General features: G+C 43.4%; 1 long non-coding RNA gene across 1 annotated transcript in view; it reads left to right on the top strand.

Moving 5' to 3' along the window:
• Positions 1 to 275: 275 nt before the first annotated feature.
• The window catches only part of LOC129011485 (uncharacterized), a 98,774-nt gene continuing 80,122 nt past the window's right edge, over positions 276 to 18,927 (top strand). Inside the window, exon 1 of the long non-coding RNA XR_008493338.2 lies at positions 276 to 417. This is a non-coding gene — a long non-coding RNA (uncharacterized LOC129011485). The remainder of the gene's footprint in view (positions 418 to 18,927) is intronic.

The following is an 18,927-nucleotide window of genomic DNA, read 5'->3' as shown; positions in this document are numbered from 1 at the left end:
TATAAAAAACGCATCAAGCGGAACCCTCCGCTGAGTAAGGTCGTGTGTTGTACTTCCCCGTGGATCTAGCTCCTGGTATCGTAAAATCGCCGAGTCCATTACAGGCGAAATGCGTTTCCGCTCTGAATCCCCGCTGACGCCTGCGCCCCCTCCAAGCCGCCTCGCCCACAACAGGCCCGGCAGCGATACCGAGCCATTAGGCGAGCACCTTCCCGAGCCATTTAACAGCAGCTCTTATGGATAAATAAACAAAAAAGGCTGTAAACCAATTAAAGTGTGGACAGTGAAAAAGTCGTTTATTAGCAGGACGTCCTGATAGTCCTCGCTGATACTGGAGGTCCTTGCCGGCCCTCTTCCCCCTTTCCCTTCACAGAGACGCGGTTTGCACCCGGGAGAACACAGGTTACCTTGTTCTTGGTAAGTGGCTAAGTCTTCCTCGGTGGTTTCAGAGGCATGCTAAGGGCTGAATTTGGCTTGGTGATAAGATTTTTAAGCCATTGCATCCCATTATAAATGAAAAAAACAGATGAATCCCACTTAACTCCAAGGTATACATCATTAATGCACATTGAATTTATATTCATTTTATAATTAAATCTCTGTTGAAAATAAAAATTATTTCTTGAGTTGGAAAATTCTGTAAAGCAAACTATGTGATGTGTGGAATGAGAATACTTCTATAATTGATTGCACTCTTCTTCATTAGCATTTCCTTCAATGAGCACTAATGCAGGCAGGTTTTCATTCTCCTAAGTTGAATCAATGTTTCCCTCCTGCTGGTTTATAAATACCCAGAATTGGCCGAGCGCGGTGGCTCACGCCTGTAATCCTAGCACTTTGGGAGGCCGAGACAGACGGATCATGAGGTCAGGAGATCGAGACCATCCCGGCTAACATGATGAAACCCCGTCTCTACTAAAACTACAAAAAAATTTAGCCGGGCCTGGTGGCGGGCGCCTGTAGTTCCAGCTACTCGGGAGGCTGAGGAAGGAGAATGGCGTGAACCCGGGAGGCGGAGCTTGCAGTGATCCGAGATCGGGCCACTGCCCCTCCAGCCTGGGCGACAGAGCAAGACTCCGTCTCAAAAAATTTAAAAAATATATATATATATATAAATAAATACCCAGAATTTGGTATCCAGGTCTGAGAGGGGCCAGGGAAACCCAGCTTGGGTTGTGGGAATTGGAGAGAGGAAAGGACCTCAGACTTTGAATGAAGTGTTTTCCAATATTCCTAGGGCTAAGCAATCTAGTGAAAATAATCAGAGAGCTGAAATTATTTTCCAGATGATTCAGTGCTCCCTGAACTGTAAAGATAAAAGCAGCTTAAAAACCGAATTGAATTGGGTAATTGTCTTATTCCCTACCTTGTTAGCTCTCTCTGGTGTAAGAGGAGTAGAGGGGCAGGAGGGGGGCTCCATGTGCCCCAGAACTGTCTGCTGCTTCCTCCAGCCACTGCTCAACGCTTCCTCCCTGGGAGTGGGGCCCCCAGACACGAGCTCTTTCCACTTTTGGTTTAATCCTTCCGTGGTCCTCAGTTCACTCTGCTGATGAAAGGAAAAGTATGAAAGGACGTTGAGGCTCCAAAGGATCTGAGGTCAGCTGTTGCTCCCCACTCCTGGTGTTCCCGGTGGCTCACCCCCTACAGCTCTGGACTCACCCCTTTGGTTGTCTCATCTCTGGTTCTACCTTCCAGATGTGCAGTCTCCAGAAATCCTTGCTGCTTCCCTTCTGAGCTTAGTCCTAGGTAACCAGCTCCTTGCTTCCACACAGTTCCTTTTCTTTGCCTTCCACCTCCTCCTCCCACCACCATTTCCTATGACTAATCCTTTGTTCTCCTAGGAGCCTCTCCTTACCTCTGGGTTCCTGCTGCAGCCTAAAGAAGGCTTGACCCACACTACCCTCCAGCCTCCTTCCTCAATCATCCTACATTTCACATGGTTTATGGTTTGAAGGACCCAGATTTTCGGTAACACGTACTGATCAAACGCCTGTAGATCTCTCACTGTGCACCTGCCTGCACACTCTTTGAGTGACCAAAACTCATTGGTAGAAATATGCGCTGGCTTTGGTGGGCCATAGAAAGGTCAGGAGCTGCATACGCCTGTCCTCCACATCAGGCTCTGCCCTGCACAAGCTGTGTGTCCCTTGCCAAGTTACATGACTTCACTAAGCTTCCCTGCCCTTATTTGTAAAATGGAAATACTAGCACTGTCCCATAAGCTGGCCCCGTTGCACATAGTAATCCTAATGGCAAATGCATGGAGCCAGGCGTTGTTCAAATATTTTCCAATGTTAACCCCATGAGCCAATTACTGTTATCTCATTTTCCAGTGGAGGAAATTGAGGCCCAGTGATGGTAAGTTACTTGCCTAGAATTATATAGCTAGTAAGTGGCAGAGCCTAGATCCAAGCAGAGACGGTGTGGCTTTTTTTTTTTTTTCCAGATAGAGTTTTGCTCTGTCACCCAGGCCGGAGTGCAATGGCGTGATCTCGGCTCACTGCAACTTCCACCTCCTGGGTTCAAGCCATTCTCCAGCCTCAGCCTCCCAAGTAGCTGGGATTACAGACATGTGCCACCATGCCTGGCTAATTTTGTATTTTTAGTAGAGACGGGTTTCACCATGTTGGTCAGGCTGGTCTCGAACTCCTGACCTCAGACGATCTGCCCACCTTGGCCTCCCAAAGTACTGGGATTACAGGCATGAGCCACCATGCCTGGTCTTTTTTTTTTTTTTTTGAGACTGAGTCTTGCTCTGTTGCCTAGGCTGGAGTGCAGTGGCACGATCTTGGCTCACTGCAACTTCTGCCTGCAACTTCTGCCTCTGGGGTTCAAGCGATTCTCCTGCCTTAGCCTCTCTAGTAGCTGGGATTACAAGGACGCACCACCATGCCTGGCTAATTTTTGTATTGTTAGTAGAGACAGGGTTTTGCCTGTTGGCCAGGCTGGTCTCGAAGTCCTGACTTCAAGTTATCTGCCCACCTCGGCCTTCCAAAGTGCTGGGATTACAGTCATGAGCCACCACACCTGGCCCTGATGTGGCCTTAAAATCCATTCTGTTGGCTGTGACACTATACTATCTTACTATATAGTAGGTACTCAGAAAATATTTTTTATTGTTTTTGTGAGGATTTAATGAGACAAAACATCTAATGTTCTTGGCACTTTGAAAGCATTCAATAAATGGTCATCTCTTCCTTTCTCCCCCAGCATTGCTTTTAATGTGCATATAAACATTGAACTATTGGCTATTACTGCATCCAGAAGAATGGCAGACTATCACCATGAGCTAATGTGTAAAGATATTTCCAGATGGGTAGACCTGGAAAGGTATATTCAGGAACACTGGGAGGAAGTACTTAGTAGGCATATTACTCAGTGTTTTAGGGGAATGTGCCCCCAGGTACAGTCCTGCTTAAAAGGGCTGGAGGAGGCGGATTGCTGGAGAACTCTCATGTCAGCCATCAGCACACCACAGAGAGACTCCACAGGTGTGGAGAAGGGGCAGGGCCTTCTTTTTCACAGCCGGGAAAGCCAAAATAAAGACTTGAGTGGGTGAACTAATCACAACTCAAAATGCCTTAGCTAGCCCAGTAGGTGTGGAACCCAGCATCTAAGTAGTGTGTTCTGGCCAGAGACCACTCCCCTAGCATTGTCTGTGGTTCTTGCATTTGTGGGTTGGAGATGAAGCTGTCATCATAAACTCAGAGGAAGCCTTAAAATGTCTAGGGAGGGAAGGGAGCCATTCTGGTCTCTAGGCCAGAGCAGAGCTGAAATCCTGCCCCATTCCTGCTTTTTCCACATCAGAAAAAGGGTCATGGTCAACCCTGGTTGTCTTTGTGAGGGTGCAGGAACACTGCCGTCAAAGTGATTCCTCTGTGTGTCCCCCCAAATCAAATCCACGTTAAAATTAGAAATCGATAGGGTTAAGATGGGAGAGCCAATGCTAAACTCAGAGCAGCACAAGTGAAGCCTTCTCTTTTGACAGCGTAGGCTAGGTCCACAGCCTCTCTTGCAAAGATTAAAGTAAAAGGCTAACTGACTGTGGTCTCAACTTTATCATATTTTCCAATTAGGAATTCTTCCTGTGGTAGATATCTCTTAGCAGTGTATTGTTGTGCACAGAGACACAGTATTTGAACATATTTATTTTTTATATTTTCTCCAGTTACATATTGCAACACATTTACCTTTAGGAAAATCTCAGAAAAATACAAACTCTTACTAATCAATGAAGTAACATGGATTTATAGGGAAGTGTTCCTGGAAGTGTGACTCATGAACTGTGTATATCAAGAATCACTGGGATGCTTATAAAATGAAAATATCTGAGCCCAACCCCAGACCTTCTGAATAACGATATGGGGGTGAGTGAGACTGGGGAGTCTGCATTTTAAACACGTACACAGTCATTCTTTTTTTTTTTTTTTTTTTTTTGAGACAAAGTCTCACTCTGTTGCCTAAGCTGGAGTGCAGTGGCGCAATCTCGGCTCACTGCAACCTCCACCTCCCGGGTTCAAGCAATTCTCCTGCCTCAGCCTCCCAAGTAGCTGGGACTACAGGCACATGCCACCATGCCTGGCTAATTTTTTTGTATTTTTAGTAGAGATGGGGTTTCACTATGTTGGCCAGGCTGGTATTGAACTCCTGATCTCTTGATCTATCCACCTTGGCCTCCCAAAGTGCTGAGATTACAGACGTGAGCCACTACGCCTGGCCACAGTCATTCTTCTGAACATTATAAATTCAGAACAACAATAGACACCTCAAGCATAATTTGTTATATAGAGATTTATATACTCTCTTAAAGAACACATGTAGCACGCACATTCAAATAAAAATATAGCTGTGCATCATGAGGTTGTGGTGAAGTTGAAATGAAGAAATCTTGGAAAAATGCCTAAGTCAGTGCAGAAAGCAGAAGTTCAATAGATGTTATTTGAACCCCTATATGGAGAAGATGCTTATCAATCCTCAACATTTTCATAGGTTTGCTTTTCTCTCTTAGACATCACCCATTTTAAAATTTATTTATCTTCTTAATTGAGACAGGGTTTCCCTCTGTCACCCAGGCTGGAGTGCAGTGGCACAGTCTTACCTCAGTACAGCCTCAACCTCCTGGGCTCAAACAATCTTCTCTCCTCAGCCTTTGGAGTAGCTGGGACTACAGGCATGCTCCACCATGCCCGGCTAACTTTTTCTTTTTTCTTTGTCTTTTTTTTTTGTAAAGACAAGGTCTTGCTATGTTGTCCAGGCTGGTCTTGAACTCCTGGCCTCAAGCGATCCTCCCACCTAGGCCTCCTAAAGTGCTAGGATTACAGGCATAAGCCACCTTGTTCAGCATCCATTCTTTGTGACTAAGTATTAAGGGAGGATCAGCATGATCTTACTTTGCTACTGTGTTTACTTGGACTGAGCTCTTTAGAAACAGTGGGACTCTCCTTGAGATGTTAATGTGGCTACAACATGGGCTCTCTGAACCTGAGCTGAGCATTTCCAGTCACAGTAGCTACCACATAAGAACAAATAAAGGGAGGCAATAAAACCAAAGCAAATTGATTCATCTCCAGGCAGTACCATTAACTTGTGTCTTAATGCAATGCTCTGTCTACACTGAACATGACCAAATAGCTTCCTTTAAAGGTAAATGAATTTTATATAATTTGCAGCTAATTCCATTTAATTCTGCCCACATGAGCATGTGATAAGGGAATGTTAAACTGGTTAACAACAACAGGCTAAAAGGGGCGTTCAGGAGGAGCCAATATTTGATTTCCAAGTGCTGTGGCTCAACTCTGAGAAATCCAGATTACTATGAGTGTGTTGGTTTCTTGGTTATTTGCTTTCTGTTCTCCTAGCTCCTGAGTAAAGGGCAGCGAGAAAACACTAGGATCCCATCTGTCACAATGAGGCCAGTTACAACAATAGCAACTACTCTTTTTTTTTTTTTTAATAAAAATCACTCCTGGTCTGACAAACTCCCTTTGCACTGCAGGGAATCAGGAAGAGTAAAAATACTAGAATCAATAACAACTTTGTTATCTAGTAACTTAAACAACCCTTGCCTGCTGGGATGGCAGAACAGGCTTTCTTATCTTAGAAACAGGAAAACTTTCTGGATTGTAAATTATTTTTCACCAAATGTTTCTAACAGCATTAGGTTCCTAGAGAAAGTGCCTAAGGTAGGAACCACACAAAATTGTAATCACTTAGACATGTTATTTTAAAACATGGGAAAGAATTAGGTCTTGAAACCTAATACATAGTTTCCTCTTTCTATTCAATAGAATGTCGGCTGGGCATGGTGGCTCACACCTGTAATCCTAGCACTTTGGGAGGCTGAGGTGGGTGGATCACTTGAAGTCAGGAGTTTGAGACCAGCCTGGCCAACATGGTGAAACCCCATCTCTACTAAAAATACAAAAATTAGCTGAGCCTGGTTGAATGCTCCTGTAATCCCGGCTACTGGGGAGGCTGAGGCAGGAGAATCGCTTGAACCTGGAAGGTGGAGGTTGTAGTGAGCCAAGATCACGGCCACTGCACTCCAGCCTGGGTGATAGAGTGAGAACCTGGCTCAAAAAAAAAAAAAAAAAAAAAAAAAAAAAAGTCAACAGTTGTATAATTATTTGAATACTGAAAACTTTGATTGGGAAGTTCTTATTAAATGTCTGGATCATCTGGTCAACTTGATCTTCCTTCTTGTATCAGCGCTTGCCCCATGCTGTGCTCTCCTGATAGCCTTCATCATTTGCATTGGAGTCTTGAGACTCAGGAAAGCTCTCTACTAAACAAGCTACCTAAAAAGCAGCAGGGAGTGGGCCTGGTTTGATTTGGGTGTTGCACACTTATTTCTTTGCATGTAAGTAGTGATGATTCAGTTCAAGAGCTATGAAATATGCTTTATTTTGAAGAGAGCCATCTCTCCTATAGTGCGGCTGCATGCAACAGCAACTAACTACGTTATGCACACACCCACCAAAGAAATTATTGTGACCCGATTCATTTAGATAATTGAAGGGAAAGTAGAGGCTGAGAAGCTTTAAGGATGAAGTTTGTCTTTACTGCTCCAATTTGCCCCCATGGTTGTCAACTGTATGCTGAGCTTTCAGTACAAATCCTATCATTTTGTCAGAGGTGTTTGAACCACAGCAACTCCATCTTCAATAGGGCCTGGGTAAAATGAGGCTGAGACCTCCTCGGCTGAATTCCCAAGAGGTTAAGGCATTCTTAGTCACAGGATGAGATAGGAGGTCGGCACAAGATACAGGTTATAAAGACCTTGCTGATAAAATAGGTTGCAGGAAAGAAGCCGGCCAAACACCACAAAAGCCAAGATGGTGACAGGAGTGACCTCTGGTCATCCTCACTGCTACACTCCCACCAGCGCCATGACAGTTTACAAATGCCATGACAACATTAGGAAGTTACTCTATATGACCCAAAAAGGGGAGGCATGAATAATCCACCCCTTGTTAGCATATAATGAAGAAATAATCATAAAAATGGGCAACCTGCAGCCCTCAGGGCTGCTCTGTCTATGGAGTAGCCATTGTTTTATTCCTTTACTTTTCTAATAAACTTGCTTTCACTTTACTCTACGGGCTCACCCTGAAATCTTTCTTGCGCAAGATCCAAGAACCCTCTCTCGGGGCTGTATCGGGACCCATTTCCAGTAACAGTTTCACATTAACACCTAATAGATGTGTCTTTAAATTCAGCACAGGCAGCTATATATAATATCAACAATATATTCCACATATACAAAATTAAATATTATTATCTTTGTTTCCCAGATTTTATGGCCAGCCTATATATGTAAACTGACCTAATTTCTATTGTTTTTTCTTGAGAAAGAAGCATACATGGAACTAAAATTCAATTTAGGGGAAGAAATTTTTTTTTCTTTTTCTACCAGTGGTGTATTGTAAAACACAATCAATCAGTGTTGTCTACTTCATTTGCAAAGCAATTTGTTAGGCTCTGCCAACATGGTCACAGTCAAACCTTGAAGTTTCTAAAAGTTAGAGATTGCCTGAATCCAGATAAACAGCAGTGTTTTCTTACCTTCCCAGCAAATTGTGACAGGTGATAACAAAAAGGCAAACAAAAGGCTCTAACCCCTAGCCTGGTGTAATCTGTCTCCTGCCCTGTAATTACACAGAATTGGGATTTTTCTCAAGAAAGTAGAGTGACATTATTTACCTTTTTGTATTTATATGACTGGTAGCCAAATTTAAATATAGTAGCTAGAGAAATTCAGTAAGGAAAAGTACTGGGAAACATTAGAATTTTCCCCTCTTCCCCTGCTGTGTTTCCTTATGAACCTCTTCCCTACAAGCCCCAGGTCATTTTTTAAGAGAAAACTGATCTTATGCCATCTACTATTTATAATAGTCTAGGATTTTGGTTTTGATTATTGCTTGATATGAGGAGAGAAAAGAAATGGAGATGTTTTCTGTGTATTTCAGGTGAAAAAATAATTTAACAAAGTTGATGGTGTTTCAAGAGTTTTTTTCAGTATGTTGGGTGAAGAGCAGTGGAGAGGTCTTGAAAACTAGATAGCCACATGGCCTGACCTGTTCCTCATTCTCATGTAATTCAAACTCCGTTTTTCTACAAAGACATACACAAAAAGAATCAGTTTTGTTCAACTTCTAAAAAAATCAGTAATTAGAGCAATAGAAATAACTAGCACCTTAGCACCAAATTTTGCATGAAACTCTTACATCTGTCCAGTTCCTAGGTGTTTCACAAATTTTATATCCTTTCTCTTGCTCTCTCCATCCATACGGAGCCTTGAAGCACACCTTCAGTTTACGGCAAGGAGTCATTATAGTTCTTCATCATTTGGTGCCCTGCAGAAACACATTCTTTTCCAACAGATGAGCCAAGGTACCGGTGACTCTCCATATCCCCAGGGGATTGGTTCCAGGACCCAGTCGCACTCCCCCAAAACACCAAAATCCGAGCAGTCGCAGGTTGAAAACGTCAGCTTGGCTCTCTGTATCCTCTACTTCCGCATCCTCGGATCCAACCAACCGCAGATTGAAAATAATGTGATTGGTTGGATCCCCCCAATGCAGAACCTGCGGATACGGAAGACCAACTGTACTGAAGTCACAGTTATGACTTCGTTGTTTTAGTTAAGTAGCCCTTTGAGGTTATAATGAATGCTATGAATCATTTCTCCGGAAAAACACAAACGTGTCTAAGTACACAATATTTTGCATGAGATTTTGGGGAATTCATAACCCCCACCCTCCCTTCCACAGTCCGTCTATCACCTGGAACCAGTCTGTGCCCAGCTTGTACTTTTCATCTCTACTTGTGAATTTTTGGTTGCTGCTACTGTGCACTCTCTGGAACTTTATAACAGTCGCTCCCTTGTAAATATTCACAAGGATCATTGTTTGTTTATTGGATTGGGGATATTCGTGCTGTACGCAGGGGACTTAAATGTTGGATAATTGTCGCTCAGTTTTCTTACTGTAATCACCTGCTCCACAAGGGTAATAAACATACTGAAGGTCAAATAGTGAATTTGGAAGATATGAAATAATACTTCTAAGATTAATTAGAAATTCATAGACTTACAGATGCTTTGAACTGTGACATTGATCTGTTGCCATAAATGGTAGTTTGGCTTAAGATTGTTTTTTCCTTCCTCCCTTGTCTAAATAACTACTCTGTGCCAGGCACTGTTGCCAGGCTTTGGAGATTTAGGAGAATCAGACATGATTTTTACCCTAGGGGCCTTAGATTCTAGTAGTGGGAAGAAAACAAGCAAACACACACACAGACATACCCCACAGAAAGCACACCACACATGCACCATACACATACAACACACACACATCACACAGATACCACACACACAACACACACACAGCACAGCACACACCACACACACCACACACAGCACACATACAACACACACACAAAACACACACAGCACACACAACGGATATACAACACACACCACACCAAACACACACCACACACATACACACACCATACACACACACTACACACACCACACAAAACACACACACCTCAAATACCACACACAACACACAACACACATGCATGAACATACACACACAGTAAAAAAAACTCTAGATGCCCCAAAAGTGTAGCCCTTCCGCCTCTGACTGGAAGCTGGTGAACACGTTACTCACACAGAGGCAGTCTGTCTCCCTTGTGGCCAGGTTCCAGTTATTTCCTGAAAGCAGCGAGTATGGTAGGGCTTCATCATACACTTACAGTTTGACTTTGGACTTTTAGCTGACCTGTGTTTCCAATTTCGCATCTGCTGAATATCAGCATGGTAAGTGGTTAAAAGGATGGTCTCTGAAGCTGGCCTGTTCTGGCTTGAATCTCGGCATCACCATTTATTAGTTGTGTAGCCTTGGGGAAGTTTCCTTAACAAAGTTGTTAGACTTTGTTTGGCCTTGGAGAAGTTTCCTGACCTCTTTGTGCTTCAGTTTCCCCCTCTGTAAAGTGAGGATAAAGAAATGTCTTCCAGCCGGGTGTCGAGGCTCTTGCCTGTAATCCCAGCATCTTGGAAGGCAAAGGTGGGAGGATCTCTTGACCCTGAGAGTTCAAGACCAGACTGGGCAACATAGCAAGGCCTCTGCCTCTATTAAAAAAAAAAAAAATTTGGCTGGGCGTGGTGGCTTACGCCTGTAATCCCAGCACTTTGAGAGGCCGAGGCAGGCGGATCATAAGGTAAGGAGATCGAGACCATCCTGACTAACACGGTGAAACCCCATCTCTACTAAAAATACAAAAATTAGCCGGGCTGGCGGCAGGTGCCTGTAGTCCCAGCTACTCGGGAGGCTGAAGCAGGAGAATGGTGTGAACCCGGGAGGCAGAGGTTGCAGTGATCCGAGATCGCGCCACTGCACTCCAGCCTGTGTGACAGACTGAGACTCCATCTCAAAATAAAAAAAAAAGAAGAAAAAAAAATTTGCCGAAAAAAAAAAAAAATTGCTGGATCCAGTGGTGTGCACCTGTGGTCCTAGCTACTTGGGAGGCTAAGGCGGGAGAATCCCTTGAGCCCAGGAGGTGGAGGCTGCCATGAACTGTGATCGTACTACTGTATTCCAGCCTGGATGACAGAAAAAGACCTTGTCTCAAAAAACAAATACAGAAATGTCTTCCACATAGAGCTGTATTCCATGAGTTAATATGTGAAAAGCACTTTGAAAAGAACATGTCTAGCACCATGCCAAACTCTTCATTTATTCACATTGGACAAATCTTTATGTAACACCTATTCTGTGCTAGGGATAGGGGATGCCACAGTAAACAGGTCACTTCTGCTTTAAAGACACATCTCATCTAGTGAGAGAGTCAGACAACTGGAGAGGAAACTTAAATGCAACAAGCTGGTCTCTGTGGCAGAGGTAATGTAGGCTATGATGGGAACACTGTGGCAAGGGTGCACCCCATAATCTGGGAGTGCTTTCCTTCCTGCTTCATTAATTCCCCAGCCTTCAGCTTCTTTAGGATTTTCCTCAGAGAGGTGTTTTTTTTTTAAACAACTTTAAAAAATTTAATGTGGTTAAAAAAACAAACTTTATCATTCTAACCATTTCTAAGTGTGTAGTTCAGTGGTATTAAGTGTGTTCACATTGTTGTGTAACCAGTCTCCAGAACTCTTTTCCTCTTGTAAAACCGAAACTCTGTACTCGTTAAACCACAGTTCCCATTCTCCCTTCCCCCAATCTCCTGGCAACTACCTCGCAGGGTTTTATAACTTTCACACATGTTCTTCATCACATTAATTTCTCTCATGGGTTCTGCCTGGCTGGAGACTTCCCTCTGGAATAATCTGCCTTTTCTCTTCCTGTGACTACTGCTACTTTCTGGAATCCTATGAAATCATGAATTTTGTATCTTCTAGAAAATAAACTGCAGTAAATTGAACAGTCTTCCAGGAACAGGCATGTCGATCCCAGGGCTGATGGCATTGGCTGAGTGCTCACTGCTTGCCAATCCCTGTGCTCTGCTACGAGGAGGACACTAAGGGGCTGGAAGGCAGCAAGAAAGGCTCTGTTTCATGTAAGTTACAAGAAAATGAGAGTGAGGAAGCACACACATACACGTACACACATCTTAGAAATATTCATATCAGTACCCAACTTGTGCACATCGAGTGTGTCTAAGAGGAGAAGGCAATGCTTTATGAATAGGAATATGGCTTTAGGAATAGGAATATGGCAACATGAAATATTGACCAGCACATGAGAGAATAAGGTAGTTAGACCAGTTCAGAGGCTGTTAGCATAGCTGAGGTATGAAAACATGTAGCCTAGACTCATCATGGAAATGGAGAAAAAGGGAAAAATCCAGGATTTAGTAGGAAGAGACTAAAGGACTTGGCGACCAGTTGAATAGGAAGCAGACGAAAAGATGTAGGAGATGAGAACCAGTGTTACTTGATAGCTGACTGTGCTGGGCCCTGCTATGGGCCATCAGCCCTTAGGATCTCACTGATATTCCATAGCATTCCTCTGAGTTAGGGACTATCAACCCCACTTTCCTATTGAAGAAGCAGAGGTTCAGAAAGGTTGATTAGCTTGGCCAAAGTCATTTGATGAGTAGCTAGTTGAGTCATATATTACGCAGAATCTGTCTGACTCCAGAACACATGCTCTTTTATTACTTAAGTGGCCTCAAGGTTGCTAGCCTGGGAGACTGATATGTGGGCAGTAGAGGCAGTGTTGATAGAGGGGGCCAATTGTCAGCGGAAGGTCATGATTAGTCCTCCTTGAATATGCTGAGTTTGCAATGCAGGTGAGCAGTGTAAATCCAAGAGGCTCACGGACATTTGGAAATGACGGACTGGGGGAGAGAACACAGGGCAGGGCATGTAGACAGCTAAGTGTTCATTCTCTTATTGAAAGACTAAGTGCAAAAAGAAAAGAGAGTGTGATGGTTAATACTGAGTGTCAACTTGATTGGACTGAAGGATGCAGAGTATTGATCCTAGATGTGTCTGTGAGGGTGTTGCCAAAGGAGATTAACATTTGAGTCAGTGGGCTGGGAAAGGCAGACTCACCCTCAATCTAGGTGGGCACCATCTAATCAGCTGCCAGCACGACCAGGATATAAAGCAGGCAGAAAAATTTGAAATGACTGACTGGCTTAGCCTCCTAGCCTACATCTTTCTCCTATGCTGGATGCTTCCTGCCCTCAAACATCAAACTCCAAGTTCTTCAGCTTTGGGACTTGGACTGGCTTCCTTGCTTCTCAGCTTGCAGATGGTCTATTGTGGGACCTTGTGATCGTGTGAGTTAATACTCCCTAATAAACTCCCCTTTCTATCTATCTATCTATCTGTCTATCTATCTATCTATCTATCCATCCTATTATTTCTATTCCTCTAGAGAACCCTGACTAATACAGAGAGTGATGGGTAAATTCTTGAGGATATACTCACCTAGGGGGAAGAAAGGAGAAAGGGGACTCTGTAACTCTGTAAAGTCAGTAAAGGACAGTTCACAGGACTGTCATTTGGTAGGAAAACAGTACATCTGCTTCAGTATGAAAAAATGTGGCTGTAGGGCTCCAGGTTCCAGGTTGTTAGCTATGACTCAGAAAAGTCATTTAAGAGTTCTGAGTAGAAGCCAGGTTGAGGCAGGAGGATCACTGGAGCCCAGCAGTTCAAGGCCAGCCCTGAGCAACATGGCGAGACTCCGTCTCTATTTTTAAAAAGAATTCTGAGTAGAGCAGTACACCTATCTAATCTCAGTGCAGGTACCACTGTTCACCCCATGTCCTCGACTTCTGTCTTATACTCACATCCTCTAGGTTCTCATTTCCTGTCCATACTTCCTCTTAAGTAGCTCTCAAACCAGCCCTTCCTTAATGCCCTGGGCCACTGCGTTAGCGCAGACTGGGTCTCATCTGGGCTGTTGTGACAGGTGTCTATCAGGCCACCAGCTGCCTGCTTCTACTTACCTTAGCACTTGTACTTTTTCACCATTTTTCTTACAACATGTTCTCAATGTAATGATGTTCTCAATCTAAAAATTGATTTTCTTCTACTGCCTGGAGAGTAAAGTCAAACTCTTAGCAAAGCTCATCGAGTCCTTCAAGTTTGGGCAGTAGCCCAGCCCTCAGGTGGCTCTTTCCACAGATTCTCTGCTCCCCCAAGCATCACATACTCCAATCAAACAGCCATTCTCAGCATCTCCCAGGGCAGCCTGTCCCCTCAGAAACCCCTGCCGCTGCCTGGATTAGCATGTTTGATCCTGGCAAACTTCTGTTTGTCCTTCAAAGGCCAAGAAAAGAGCAAATGGGAATGGAGCAGAAAATATTACTCGATTCAGATTCAGAGCCAAGAAAGAGACACTCATAATCCAGGCAGTTATGATTATTGGAAGATAAATACATAAGAGGAGCCACTTTTTAAAAAATGTTCTCTGGCTGGGCGCAGTGGCTCATGCCTGTAATCCCAGCACTTTGGGAGGCCGAGGTGGGCAGATCACCTGAGGTCGGGAGTTCAAGACCAGCCTGACCAACATGGAGAAACCCCACCTCTACTGAAAATACAAAATTAGCCAGGCATGGTGGTGCATGCCTGTAATTCCAGCTACTCAGGAGGCTGAGGCAGGAGAATCACTTGAACCTGGGAGGCCGAGATCATGCCATTGTACTCCAGCCTGGGCAACAAGAGTGAAACTGTCTCAAAAAAAAAAAAGTTCTCCTTTGATTTCTCAGTTTGTATTCACTGCTGAGTAGCTGATGTCCACAGAAGAGTTTTCCCCTCTTTCCATTGTCCTTGTCCTCTCATCTGAGAAAACAAACTGCTGTCATATCAGTTGTCATCCTCATCCATTGCTCAGGACTTTGTCCACATGATGACATTCTCTGAATAGGACAGCATTCTTAAGGCCTGCATGGTGGATAGGAAGAAGGTTGCCATTCAGTTGTATCCTAGAGTGCAGGATGGGTGGTTAAGATAGGTCCTCAGAAGACCAGCACACATGGCATGGCGCTGAGATTGAACTTGAAAAATCTGAGAACACTGTGAAAAGCAGAAATGGCCCATCACAGTAAGAACCAGATTATCTGCATTTCAGCATTGGCTCTGCTAATTAGTCACTGTTCTGCATTTCAGCATCGGCTCTGCTAATTAGTCACTGTGATCAAAAGAGAAGGTGATTTAAAGGTGAGAATCTGTGTAACATCTTGGACATATAATCCAGCAGCGATTTCTCATGTGGCATCTGGTGAAAGACTCTCCTGACTCCTGAAGAAATGACTTGAAACTCAAGAACCTGTGACCTTAATGAAGAATTAATTAAGACTGTTGCCCATGGAGATGTTGCTAAGGTGAGAGACTGCCAAAAAGAGGGCATGTGGCTGGAGCTATGCTTCCAACTTTAAGCAAGAGGAAGAGTGGGATGGATGCAGGGTGAGATGTCATCAGCCTACCACACTCACACTGGTGAGGAGCGGCTGGGTAAGAGGCAGTGAGGATCAGGAGAAAGAGAGCAAAGAGAGCATGGGTTACAGCGACCTGGGGCCTCTGTCTTGTCTAGGAAATCTCCTTGATTCTTGCAAATGGAGCTAAGTCCCTTCAGCACCATCAGCTGTAGATCCCATCAATTTAAAAGCCATGCCTAAAATAAATAAGTAAATAACCAACTATATAAATAAAATGCCACACCTTTGCAATTATGTTTCCTCAGTGCTCAGCACATAGCACATGCTCAATGTTTGTTGATTCTCCTTCCTGCTTTCTTTCTTTCTCTCTTTCTTTCCTTCTTTTTTCCTCTTTCTTTCTTTCTTCCTCTCTCTTTCTCTCTTTCTTTCTTTGTTTCTTTGTTTCTTTCTTATATTCATAACTTCTGTGTGTCATTCACTATTGTGTACGTACTGGGGATTTGAAGATGAATTAGACACAGTCACTGTTATTGGTTGTTTTACTGTTTTGAAAAATTATTGTAAAAATATGATTTATGTACTCATTGCTACTTTCCCTACACATTTTATCCCCTGGGGCAAAACAAGTGCTAGGCTCTGAGGATTGAAAGGGATTTGAAGATCCAGGGTTTAAGGAGGGTGAGGAGGCAGGGTGGGGAAAGAAGAGAGAGAAGCAGGAAATAGCTTTTCCAGGGATTGATTTTTAACACCCCCAACCCACATCAATAGATCCTTCAGAGAGCTGGTTAATTATCAATTTTTGTGAGAAAGCAAAGCTGCTTTATTTTTTTAAAGTACTTTGAGCACAAAGCACAGATTATACATGATTTGCCTTCAGTTCACGGAAACATTTGCATTTTGCTGAATCAAATGATTCATCCAGGTCTTCTGCAAGCTCTGTGTGCCCTAATGGTGCAACTGATTTTTTCTTTTATCTTTATCATCTTTTTGCTTTGTTTCTCTTCCCTCTTTTGTTTTTTATTGGCCTTATTTAAAATTGATAAATATTTCTGTATTTTCCATTTCCCTTCTATGTAGAATTAGAAACTAAAGACTAAACAGCTGCTCTTTTAGTAGTTTCCCTAAATTTCTTTCTTTTCTTTTTCTTTCTTTTTTGAGACAGAGTTTCACTCTGTGGCCCAGGCTGGAGTGCATAAGCCAAGTGTGATCTTGGCTCACTGCAACCTCTGCTTCCTGGGTCCAGGCTATTCTCCTGCCTCAGCCTCCTGAGAAGCTGGGACTACAGGTGTGCACCACCATGCCCAGCTAGTTTTTGTATTTTTAGTAGAGATGGGGTTTCACCATATTGGCCTGGCTGGTCTCGAACTCCTGACCTCAAGTGATCTGCCCACCTCGGCCTCCCAAAGTGCTGGGATTACATGTGTGAACCACCATGCCCAGCCCCTAAATCTCTTTTAGCATCCATTATGATTGCAAAGTTTCTAACGGAGTCTAAAGCTACCCAAGACTGCTTCTCTTTCTAGAACAAGATGGGAGTGGTATTACACCTTGCTCATTGAACCAATCACTGTGTTCCTTGCGATTTTTATCTAGAGATTGAGTATCATCTTTTTTAAATCCCAGAATTAGGTTTTTTGATGGTTGATAAATGTTTTGTTGAATATACCAACACATCTTAGTGGTTTCCCATCTCACTCTCTTGCTTTTCTACCCTCCTCTCTGGGGTTACTGTTCTTCAGATGTTCTTTTAATAGTTGTGTGTTGGCCAGGCGCGGTGGCTCACGCCTGTAATCCCAGCACTTTGGGAGGCCAAGGCGAGTGGATCACAAGGGGTTAGGAGTTCAATACCAACCTGGCCAAGATGGTGAAACCCTGTCTCTACTAAAAATACAAAAAAAAAAAAAATTAGCCGGGCGTGATGGCAGGCGCCTGCAATCCCAGCTGTTCAGGAGGCTGAGGCAGAGAATTGCTTGAACCCAAGAGGCGGAGGTTGCAGTGAGCCGAGATTACACCACTGCACTCCAGCCTGGGTGACAGAGTGAGACTCTATCTCAAAAAAAAAAAAAAAAAAAAAGTTGTGTGTTGGTGTGTAAATGCCCTTAGTCTTTGTAGATGTCAACGTGTTTTGATTTTTCCTTCACAGAATAATGGTCATTGTGCTGGATAGTCTCTGCATGCCTTTCCATATCTGCTTTTCAGCCTTCTCTTTTCTGTCCTGTGCTCTGGGAGGCTGCCTTCATGTCTTGCATTGACAGCCTCTTTCACTTTCTCCTTTACAGTAGGATTTAGTCAATGAGAGGCACCACAAGGAGATCAGATTTGCAGTTGAGATGGTATGGCACACTCATTCCTCTGCTCCTCCCCTCTAAGCAGAACTATAAACTCTAGAAACCATATAAGAGACACAAAGGACACCTATGAAAGGTGGAAAGAACACAGACTTGTTGGAGACCCCAGGACAGGAGGAACAACATAATGGCAGGGCATCTTATGGCTACCCAGCCGACAGAAAAATGTGACCCAGGCCCTGGAGTTTCCTGACCATTGTTTAGCAACAGAAGGCAGCCCAGGTAGCCTCGTTCCTGTGCTGGATCAAATGGGAGACCCACTGACAACACAAGGTGAGCCCAGAGGCATTAGCAAGTGGGGTAAATCAGAAAATCTACTGACAATAAGTGGCCAGGGGACATGCTCTTCCTTGCCAGGCCAGAGACTCTCCTCACCCACTGAGAGACACCAGGAGGCAGGGCATCTCTGGCCAGGAAAATCTCATCGCAACAAGCAGGCAGCTTGGGAAGCCTTATCATTCCTCTGGGCCTGAGACTTCCCTCCTCAATGTGGAGGTACCAGGTGGCTCAGTCTAGGGAATTTCCTTCCACCCTATTAGGCAGCACATACAGAGACAAGCAGAAGTTCTTGTAGCACTAGATAAACCAAATAGATCAAAGTAACACTGTAAAAGCTTTAAAAATTAGTTTGTCATTGGAACCAGAACCCATAAAAGTAGGTCAGAATCTGTGTGCTAAATCTAAACAGGGTGACTGATTGCTAAAATAAGAGATTTATTATTAATTATAAATAATAATAATTTGTTAATAAGACCCAGAGATTTATAATATAGATACCAAATGTTAAGGGTATATATATATATCTCTCTCTCTTTATGTCTGTATCAGAAGGGATAGAGTTTTAAAACCACCCATCACGCTAAGAACCAGAAAATCACAACTTGAATGAAAACAGACAATCAACTGGCACCAACACTGGGATGAATCAGATACTGGAATTATAATATCTGTAAGAATAGTAAAGCAGCAATCATAAAATATTCAACAACGAATTACAGATTCTTTTAAAACACTGAAAAAACAAAAATTTCATCAAAGAAGTAATTTAAAAAGAACAAACTGGTAATTATATAACTAAAAACCAAAATAATTGAAATAAAAATCTTACTCATTTAGCTCAATAGTAGAAGACAGATGACAAAGGATAGAAGGAATAGAGGACAGACCAATAGAGTTTACA

The sequence above is a fragment of the Pongo pygmaeus genome, chromosome 14 (assembly GCF_028885625.2).
Source record: "Pongo pygmaeus isolate AG05252 chromosome 14, NHGRI_mPonPyg2-v2.0_pri, whole genome shotgun sequence".
NCBI lineage: Eukaryota > Metazoa > Chordata > Mammalia > Primates > Hominidae > Pongo > Pongo pygmaeus.
The sequence above is the reverse complement of the archived record's forward strand: the minus strand, read 5'-3'. Positions and strand labels throughout refer to the sequence as shown.